Source organism: Rhincodon typus, chromosome 29 (assembly GCF_021869965.1).
Source record: "Rhincodon typus isolate 14 chromosome 29, sRhiTyp1.1, whole genome shotgun sequence".
In the NCBI taxonomy this organism is placed as follows: Eukaryota; Metazoa; Chordata; class Chondrichthyes; order Orectolobiformes; family Rhincodontidae; genus Rhincodon; species Rhincodon typus.
This window is the reverse complement of record NC_063360.1, coordinates 17,240,735-17,252,853: the sequence shown is the minus strand read 5'-3', so window position 1 is coordinate 17,252,853 and position 12,119 is coordinate 17,240,735.

Sequence of the window (12,119 nt, the reverse complement as noted above, 5' to 3'; positions counted from 1 at the left end):
AAATGGGCAGAACCATCCTCAACAAATTCTCCAATATCGAAAATGATGGAAAAATCCACTACACATACCCTAACACCAAAATTAGTGAAGTCACCATCTACAAATAATCCAACATCGAGAGTAGTGGAATCATCCTCAACAAACTCTCCAACTCCAGAAATGGTGGAACCATCCTCAAAAAATACTCCAATGTCAAAAGTGATGGAAGAAACTTCGGCAAAAACCCCAACAGCAAAAATAGTGGAATCATTCTCAACAAATACTTCAGCATCGAGAGTTGTGGAAACACCCTTGACAACTACTCAAACACTGAAGATAATGGAATCATCCTCAAAAAATCATCCGACATCAAAAATAGTGGAATCATCCTCAACAAGTATTTTGACGCTGAAAATGATGGAATCATCGGCGATAAATATTCCAACTCCAAAAATGGTGGAAACATCCTCGACAAGTACTCCAACACCAAAAATAATAGAATCATCCAAGATAAATACTCCAACACCAAAAATAAAGAACACATCATCAAGCAATACTCCAACATCGAAAATAATTGAAGCATCCTCAACAAATACTCTAAGACCAAAAACAATGGAATTATTCTCAACAAATACTCCAACAACAAACATAATAGAAACATCCTCAACTAATTCTCCAACCCAGAGATTAGTACAGTTATCTACAACAAAATCTCCAACAACAAAATTGGCAGAAAATCCACTGAAAAATTTCCCAACAACAAAAGGGATCAGAAATCGAAAAGCAAAAACTACTCGATGTAAAGGTGTACAGGGAAAAGCTACAAAACCTAAAAAGACTACAACAACAAGAGTGATGTTGGACAGATCTCCATCAAATTCACCAAAACCAAAATGGGCAGAACCATCCTCAACAAATTCTCCAATATCGAAAATAATAGAAACAACCACAACGAATGCTCCAACACTGAAAATGATGGAAACATCCACAACAAATAATCCAACATTGAGAGTGGTTGAAACATCCTCATCAAACTCTCCAACTCCAGAAATGGTGGAAATGTCCACAATGATTACTCCAAAACAAAACATAATGGAAACATCCGCAATAAATACTCCAGCACCAAAAATAATGGAATCATCCTCAAAAAATCATCCGACATCGAGTGTTGTAGAATCATCCTCGTCAAACTCTCCAACTCCAGAAATAGTGGAACCATCCTCAAATATTACTCCAATGTTAAAAGTGATGGAAGAAACTTCGACAAAAACACCACCAGCAAAAATGGTGGAATCATCCTCGACAAGTATTTTGACGCTGAAAATGATGGAATCATCAATGACAAATACTCCAACTCCAAAAGTAGTGGAAACAACCTCAACAAATACTCCAACACTGAAAATGGTGGAATCATCCACGATAAATGCCCCAACACTGAAAATAATGGAAACATCATCAAGCAATGCCCCAACATCAAAAATAATTGAAGCATCCTCAAAAATTACTCTAAGACCAAAATCAATGGAATTATTTTCAACAAATACTCCAACAACAAACATAATAGAAACATCATCAACTAATTCTCCAACCCAGAGAGTAATAGAGTTATCTTCCACAAAAACTCCAACAACAAAATTGGCAGAAAATCCACTGAAAAATTTCCCAACAACAAAAGGGATCGGAAATCGAAAAGGAAAAACTACTCGATGTAGGGGTGTACACGGAAAAGCTACAAAACCTAAAAAGGCTACAACAACAAGAGTGATGTTGGACAGATCTCCATCAAATTCACCAAAACCAAAATGGGCAGAACCATCCTCAACAAATTCTCCAATATCGAAAATAATAGAAATGACCACAACGAATGCTCCGACACTGAAAATGATGGAAACATCCACAACAAATAATCCAACTTTGAGAGTGGTTGGAACATCCTCGTCAAACTCTCCAACTCCAGAAATGGTGGAAATGTCCACAATGTTTACTCCAAAACAAAACATAATGGAAACATCCGCAATAAATACTCCAGCACCAAAAATAATGGAATCATCCTCGAAAAATTATCCGACATTGAGAGTTGTAGAATCATCCTTGTCAAACTCTCCAACTCCAGAAATAGTGGAACTATCCTCAAAAAATACTCCAATGTCAAAAGTGATGGAAGAAACTTCGACAAAAACCCCAACAGCAAAAATGGTGGAATCATCCTCGACAACAACTTCAACGTTAAGAGTGGTGGAAACATCCTCAATAACTACTGAAACACTGAAGATAATGGAATCATCTTCAAAAAATAATCCAACACCAAAAGCAGTGGAATCATCCTCAACAAGTATTTCAACACTGAAAATGATGGAATCATTAACAACAAATACTCCAACACCGAAAATGGGGGACGCATTTACGATAAATACTCCAACACCAAAAATAATGGAAACATCATCAAGCAATACTCCAACATCAAAAATAATTGAAGCATCCTCAACAAGTACTCTAAGACCAAAAACAATAGAATTATTCTCAACAAATACTCCAACAACAAACATATTAGAAACATCCTCAACTAATTCTCCAACCCAGAGATTAGTACAGTTATCTACAACAAAATCTCCAACAACAAAATTGGCAGAAAATCCACTGAAAAATTTCCCAACAACAAAAGGGATCGGAAATCGAAAAGGAAAATCTACGCGATGTAAAGGTGTACACGGAAAACCTAAAAAACCTAAAAAGACTACAACAACAAGAGTGATGTTGGACAGATCTCCATCAAATTCACCAAAACCAAAATGGGCAGAACCATCCTCAACAAATTCTCCAATATCGAAAATGATAGAAACGACCGCAATGGATGCTCCAACACTGAAAATGATGGAAACATTCCCAACAAATAATCCCACTCCAAAAATGTTGCAAACAACTTTGGCAAGTACTCCAACACCAAAAATGATGGAATCATCCATGATAAATACTCCAACATTGAAAATAATGGAAACATCATCAAACAATACTCCAACATCAAAATTAAAGAAAACATCATCAAGCAATACTCGAACATCAAAAATAAATGAAGCATCCTCAACAAATACTCTGAGACCGAAAACAATAGAATTATTCTCAACAAATACTCCAACAACAAACATAATAGAAACATCCTCAACTAATTCTCCAACCCTGAGAGTAATAGAGTTATCTTCGACAAAAACTCCAACGACAATGTTGGCAGAAAATCCATTGAAAAATTCCTCAACAACAAAAGGGATTGGAAATCGAAAAGCAAAAACTACTCGATGTAAAGGTGTACAGGGAAAAGCTACAAAACCTAAAAAGACTACAACAACAAGAGTGATGTTGGACAGATCTCCATCAATCTCACCAAAACCAAAATGGGCAGAACCATCCTCAACAAATTCTCCAATTTCGAAAATGATAGAAACGACCACAACGAATGCTCCAACACTGAAAATGATGGAAACAGCCACAACAAATAATCCAACATTAAGAGTGGTTGAAACATCCTCATCAAACTCTCCAACTCCAGAAATGGTGGAAACGTCCACAACGATTACTCCAAAACAAAACATAATGGAAACATCCGCAATAAATACCCCAACAACAAAAATAATGGAATCATCCTCGAAAAATCATCCGACATCGAGTGTTGTAGAATCATCCTCGTCAAACTCTCCAACTCCAGAAATAGTGGAACCATCCTCAAAAAATACTCCAATGTCAAAAGTGATGGAAGAAACTTCGACAAAAACCCCAACAGCAAAAATAGTGGAATCATCCTCGACAAGTATTTTGACACTGAAAATGATGGAATCATCAATGACAAATACTCCAACTCCAAAAGTCGTGGAAACAACCTCGACAAATACTCCAACACTGAAAATGGTGGAATCATCCACGATAAATACCCCAACACCGAAAATAATGGAAACATCATCAAGCAATGCCCCAACATCAAAAATAATTGAAGCATCCTCAAAAATTACTCTAAGACCAAAAACAATGGAATTATTTTCAACAAATACTCCAACAACAAACATAATAGAAACATCATCAACTAATTCTCCAACCCAGAGAGTAATAGGATTATCTTCGACAAAAACTCCAACAACAAAATTGGCAGAAAATCTATTGAAAAATTCCTCATCAACAAAAGGAATTGGAAATCAAAAAGGAAAAACTACTCGATGTAAAGGCTTACATGGAAAAGCTACAAAACCTAAAAAGACTACAACAAAAAGAGTGATGTTGGACAGATCTCCATCAAACTCACCAAAACCAAAATGGGCACAATCATTCTCAACAAATTCTCCAATATCGAAAATGATAGAAACAACCACAACAAATGCTTCAACACTGAAAATGATGGAAACATCCACAACAAATAATCCAACATTGAGAGAGGTGGAAACATCCTCGTCAAACCATCCAACGCCAGAAATGGTGGAATCATCCACAAAAATTACTCCAACATTGAAAGTAATAGAAGAAACTTCAACAAAAATTCCAACATCAAAAATGGCGGAATCATCCTCCACTAATACTCCAACATCAAGAGTGATGGAAACATCCTCGACAAATTCGCCAACACCAAAAACAGTGGAAACATCGTCGACAAAAACTCCAACACCAGACATGGTGGAATCATCCACAACAATTACACCAACATCGATAGTTATAGAAACATCCTCGACAAGCGCTCCAACATCGAAAGTAATGGGAATATTCTTGACAAATATTTCGACATCAAAAATGGTGGAAACATCCTCGAAAACCACTCCAACATCAAAACAAGTGGAGACATCCTCGACAAATACACCAACTCCAGAAATGGTGGAATTGTCCTCAACACGTACTTCAAGTCCGATAATTTTGGAAACATCCTCAACAAATAAGCCAACATCAAAAATTGCCGAAACACCCTCAACAAATACTCCAACATCAAAACTAATGGAAACATCCTCGATAAGTACTCCAACTGTGAAAATGGTGGAATATTCATTGCCACGTACTTCAACATCAAAAATAATGGAGGCATCCTCAGCAAATACTCCAAGGTCAAAAAGTATCAAACCAATCCCAACAAAGACTCCAATAGCAAACATAATAGAAACATCCTCAACTAATTTTCCAACTCAGAGATTAGTACAGTTATCTACAACAAAATCTCCAACAACAAAATTGGCAGAAAATCTACTGAAAAATTCTCCAACAACAAAAGGAAATGGACATGGAAAAGGAAAACCTAAACCATGTAATGGTGTACATGGAAAAACTACAAAAACTACAAAGGCTACAACAACAAGATCGACATTAGACAGGTTTCCGTCAAATTCACTAAGACCAATTTGGGCAGGGTCATCCTCAACAAATTCTCCAATATTGAAAATGATGGAAACGTCCACAACAAATACTCCAGTACCAGAAATGGTTGAGTCATCCTCAACAAATACTCCAACATCGAAAGTTAAGGAAACATTCTCGACCAGCACTCGAACATCGAAAGTAATGGGAATTTTCATAACAAATACACCGACATTGAAACTAATGGAAACATCCTCAGAAAATACTCCTAAACCAAAATTGATAGGAACATCCTTATCAAATACTCCAACATCGAAACTAATAGAAATATCCACAGCACCAAAAATGATGGAATCAATCTCGACAATCACCACAACACCAAAAATATTGGAGTTGTCCTCAATAAATACTCCAACACCAAAGTTGGTGGAATCATCCTCGACAAATCCTTCAACACTGAAAATTGTGGAAACATCTTCAATAAATACTCCAACGCCAAAATTAATGGCAACATCCTCAACAAATACTCCAACAACAAAAATGATGGAATTGTCCTCACTAAAAACTTCAACATTGAGACTAACGGAAACATCCTCAACAAATACACAAAATCTGAAAATTGTGGGAACATACCCAAAAAGCACTCCAATGCCAAAAATAATGGAATCATCCTCGACAAATAGTCCAACTCCGGTAATTGTGGAAACATTCTCAACAAACACTCCAACATCAAAACAAATGGATGCATCCTTAACAAATATTCCAACATCAAATCTAATGGAAAAATCCTCAGACAATACTCAAACATCAAAACTAATAGAAACATCCTTGACAAGTCTTCTAACTCCAAAAATAGTGGAATATTTATCGACAAATACCCCAATATCGAAAATAATTGAAGTATCCTCAACAAATACTCCAAGGCCAAAAACAATGGAACCAATCCCAACAAAGACTCCAACAGCAAACATAATAGAAACATCCTCCACTAATTCTGCAACCCAGACAGTAATGGAGTTATCTTTGACAAAAACTCCAACAACAAAATTGGCAGAAAATCCATTGAAAAATTCTTCAACAACAAAAGGAAATGGACATGGAAAAGGAAAACCTAATCCATGTAATGGTGTACAAGGAAAAATGACAAAACCTACAAAGGCTACAACAACAAGAGTGACATTGGACAGATTTCCATCAAATTCACCAACTCCAGTTTGGGCAGGATCATCCTCAACAAATACTCCAATACCAAAAATGATAGACATGTTCACAACAAATATTCCAACACCAGAAATGGTGGAATCATTTTCAAAAAATTCTCCAACATTGAAAGTTATGGAGACATCCTCGACAAGTACTCCAACACCAAAATTGTTGGAAACTTCATCAACAAATACTCCAACATCAAAACTAATAGAAATATCCATGGCACCAAAAATGATGGAATCAAGCTCAACATTAACTCCAACATCAAAATTGGTGGAATTATTCTCGACAAATGCGCCAGCACTGAAAATTGTGGAAACAAGCCCAATAAATACTCCGACACCAAAATTAATGGAACCATCCTCAACAAATACTCCAACAACAAAAATGATGGAATCGGTCTCAACATGTTCTTCAACACCAAAATTGATAGACACAGCCTCAACACATACTCCAACACCAAAATTGGTGGAATCATCCTCGACAACTACTACAACACCAAAAACAGAGGAAACATCGTCGGCAAATACTGCAACACCAAAATTAGTGGGATCATCCCCAACAAATACTCTGACACCAAAAATGGAGGAAACATCCTCAAAAATTACTCCAACAACAAAAATGATGGAATTGTTCTCAACAAATACTCCAACACCAAAATTGATAGAAACATCCCCAACAAATCCCCCAACACAACAAATGGAAGAAACATCCTCAACGTATAATCCAATGCAGAAAATGGTGGAAACATTCCCGACAAATACTCCAACATCAAAATTGATGGGAACATCCTCCAAAAATACTCCAACATCAAAGGTAATGGAAGTATCCATGACAAATACTGCAACAACAATGATGTTGAAATCATCCTCATCAAATACTCCAAAATCGAAATTGGTGGAATCATCCTCAACAAATACTCCAACACCAAAAATAGAGGAAATGTCCTCAACTAATACTCCAACACCAAAGATGATGGAATCATCCTCAACCCATACTCCTAGACCAAAAATGATGGGATCATCTTCAACAAATACTCCAATATCGAACATAATGGAAATATCCTCAGCAAAAACTCCAACACCAAAATTGATGGAAACATCCTCCAAAAATACTCCAACTGCAAAAGTAATGGATGTATCCATGAGAAATACTCCAACATCAAGGATGTTGGAATTGTCCTCACCAAATACTCCAACACCAAAATTGGTGGGATCATCCTCGACAAATACTCCAACACCAAAATTGATGGAAACATCCTCCAAAAATACTCCAACATCAAAGGTAATGGAAGTATCCATGACAAATACTCCAGCACCAAAAATGGAGGAAACATCCTCAACAAATACTCCAATAACAATGATGATGGAATCATTCTCAACAAATACTCCAACACCAAAATTAGTGGGATCATCCTCGACAAATACTCCAACACGAGAAATGGAGGAAACATCCTCAACAAATACTCCAACACCAAAATTGATGGAAACATCCTCCAAAATTGTTCCAACATTGAAAGTAATGGAAGTATCTACAACAAATACTCCAACTCTAAAGATGTTGGAAATGTCCTCATCAAATACTACAGCATCAAAATTGGTGGAATCATCCTTAACAAATACTCCGACATCAAAGATGAAGCAATCATTGTCAACAAATACTCCAACACCAAAAATGATGGGATCATCCTCAACAAATGCTCCAACATCAAAACTAATGGAAATATCCTCACCAAAAACTCACACATCAAAATTGATAGAAACATCCCCAATTATTACTCCAACAACAAATGTGATGCAATCGTCGTCCACAAATACTCCAACACCAAAAATGGTGGAATTATCCTCGACAAATATTGTTTCCATCACAGAGCAACCAATTGTCACTGTTAGAAATAATGACATTCATAGAACCAATCCACCCATGAGACCTAGTTCGACAGCTCCAAATGTGGAGGTATCGCAGAAAGCATCTTCGACTCAGATGCCGACACTTCTAACAACAGCAGAAACAGGCTTAGGTCCGTCCAGTACTTGTAAGTAAACTACATTGAAACGTATGATGTAATTTTGGTGCTGTGGTTGCCAAATCGCAATTTTACACTCATTCATTTTATTTATTGGAGGGAGGCAGTGGTCTATGGATGCTGAAGTAGAGCACTTTATCTTACAAGGCTTTAATGAAAACCTTGCACACCCCCAGGGTGGTCCAAAGTACTTCAGTACTTTTTGAAGAATTAGACATTAGAGCTGGAAATCAGCTAGACTTGGAATGGGGAGGTGAACAAATCAGATGAAAGCCACATTCTGCGGGTTACTCTCCCTTATTGTTTGCAACATGATGTATTCATGGTGACAGAGGATGGAGCAATCGTAAATGAAGTTCTTGTACATGGTGGCTATATCGCACCAGCTGTAAACAGTCAACCCCACCCCCCCCACTGCCGCCACCGTTGCACTATTATCTGAAATCTTGCCAGCCTATTACTCATGTGACCATGTAAATGCAGTTGCCTGGAAATGTGGTACTTGCCTTCAGTGAATCCCACAACTGAATTTTAAAACAAAACTAGTCCCAAACTTCCTGCTGTTTAAGCATGGGGCTAATCCGCAGGGGAAGCCAAAAGGATGATTTGAAACATGGAGGTCTGCTCAGAAAACATTCACGATGGTGTTATATGTCATTTTGCAAAGCAATTGGCATTGCATTTTCAGTGCTATAACTCATACAAAATTTCATAGCCCAGCTTGGACCCCACAAATGTATTGGAAACATTGAATAAAGGTACAGGAGTAGGCCATTCGGCCCTTTGACCCTGCTCTGCTGTTCAACATGATCATGGTTGATCATTCAATTCAGTACACAATTTGCTGCATACTCTTTGAGACCTTTAGCCCTAAGAATTATATCTAACTCTTTCTTGAAAAAGTAATAACTGATTGCGGCAACTGTGTTGCAACATGTGAATAGAATGTGCTTCTGGTCATTATCACTTTCCTGTTTGCTGGAGCTTGCTGAATGAATATTTGCTGCCACAGTTTTTACACCACAACAATGGCTACACTTCAAGAGGGATATTTTTGGCTCCAGAGCACACTGAAACATCAGCTTCTCCCAGCCAATCAGTAAGCATTTAAATGTGGTTAACATACTGAAGAAATACAAATTACCAGAAATAAGTTGTAAGTTTTCAAATTAATCTAAATGACATTAAAACAACTTCTCCATCAATCAAATGTTGTGCAAGAGGATTGACATTGATCAGATAATTTGCAGTCAATTATAGTACAGTTAAACAGTAATGACTTGTGACCACTTTCTATGACAGCACATCTTTCAATATTTCCAGATTACTCTGAATCACCTCGTGCAACCAGCGAGTACAGATCCTTTCACTTTGTTAAAAATAATGTGAATATTTAAGGGAGCTTTTTCTGGTAGCTCAGGCAATTGACCTTTTAGTTAGTTATTGGTCATTTCACAAAAAGCATTCTCAAGCTCATTTGGGTCTATTTTTGGTTAATAAATGTATTGAACAGCAAGCTTACATGTATAAGCGAATACACTGCAGTTGTCAATGATCCAGTTCGTAGATGGCAGTTTAAGATCAACTGAATGTGTGAATGACATATAGTTGTGGTTGATATATCCTTCTGGTCAGTTCAGGGAACAGAAGCACATCTAACAAAAAGCAGAGATCTGAGGATTAATTTGCATTCAGATCTTGCAAGGCTGCTGGTTAAACTGTCAAATACTTCAGGAATGGGAAATAGATTTTTCTTTCCACAGATTTTCAATTTGTACCTTCTCTGCTAGCTCCTCCCAGCTGTTTAATAATTATTTAAAAGCGTGCATAATTCTGAGCAATTATAAATTAACATAAATCATGATTAGAAGAAATTTCCAATGAACTGTACACGTTCAAAATTCCTACATCAATCACACAGTCGCCTTAGATAATTTGAATTGCCCAGATTTTTTTGCATTGAATCGGTGACAACAAATATTGTACATATTAACAGAGTGATCCACAGCGATAACTTTCGTTGACAGTACAATCTATTTCTATTTCCAGATCACCATGAACCACCTCTGCAGACGAGTAAGTAAAGTTTCTAATTTCTTTTGCATAAAATGTAACATATTTAAGTCACATCATTCTTGTTAGATGAACTTTTGGGAAAAGTTCTTCCTATACCTAGTAATGTAGTTTAATGTTGATTAATGATCATGCGATTTTTAAAAAAGTTCACTGAAATGAAAGCTTAGCTTTGTTATCAGAACAAAACTGACTGCCAAAAGAAAATCTTGTGCATTGCTGAGAAAAAAGTCGAATTTTATTGAAGCTCTTTGTCTTGCTCTCATCAGGACAACTTGCAAGAAACACCAATGTAACGGCAATATATTTAATATATAGTACGAGAGGAAGTTACTGTTTGGTTGGTAAATGGACTTTGATTGGTAGAAGTGTTACCATGGAGAATGTACCAGTTAATGATGACAACAAATTAATGATTAACTCCCAAGCTTTGATAAAATTGTAAACAAGGCAGGTTGACTCTGATTGATCAAAGCATTCCTTAAGAAAGGGAACAAAGAATTATTGTCATCGACTTTGTTGGATTGAAACAAGTGTAACAAGCAAGGTACAGACAATACTGAATCAATCCAAGCTTGCAAAACTCTCAACACAGTATTCAAATATGGCTCTGATTGCTAACCAATTTAGCATTCTCAGCAGGTCTTGCAGTGTGATGTATTTGCATGTCTGGACTGTTTCGCTTATTGAAACAAAGAGTAGACAGATAGAAAAAAAAATTATAAAAACACACCGAGCCTGTTTCATCTCAACAAAATAAATGGCAGCTAATCTGTGTTTCATTTCTCAGGGCACTCACCTCTCATATGTTTTCCCCACAATTTATTTTCAGAATTGTCCCAATGAGTGGAGACAAAATGCTTCGAAAAAATGTTTCTTCTTTCAATCATAAAAGAGAGCCTCCAATCACTTAATTCTTCCAGAGTGATAGTTGCTGCTTAGATCAGGAAGCAATGTATTGAATACAAATCAGACATTGGGATTGAGTTGCTTTGGAATTTTTCCCCATTGTTGGATCAGCTGTGTTTTAAGTCAGGAATGGAAAAGAGATCTTCCCATACATTCTTATTTTGTGCGTTTTGTGCACTGAGCTGTTTTTCTCTCATTCCACAGCTATGAGGCCACTTGTGACTCCAGTGCAGACTTCAACAGAAGAACCAAAACATGCTGAATACAATCTGACATTTATTTTAAGCAGTCCAGCATTCCAGGAAATTCAGTCAAGCACTTCTAACCAGGCAAACCTTTTTGCAAATGAGGTGAAACAATTGCACAAATATACTTAATGGGGACATGGAAGGATATAATTTGTTTTTTCTCTATCTAAATCAATATTTATTCTTTCTCAATAGCTCAACAATCTGTTTAAGAACAGCAGTATAAATGCTACATTCTCAGGTTGCGCAGTTAACACATTAAGGTAAAAAAATACTGTTCATATTAAATATTCAAAAGTAAATCCTATGGAGTTGTATTATATTGTCAGATTATTGCATTCAGTGTAAACTTTGCAACAATC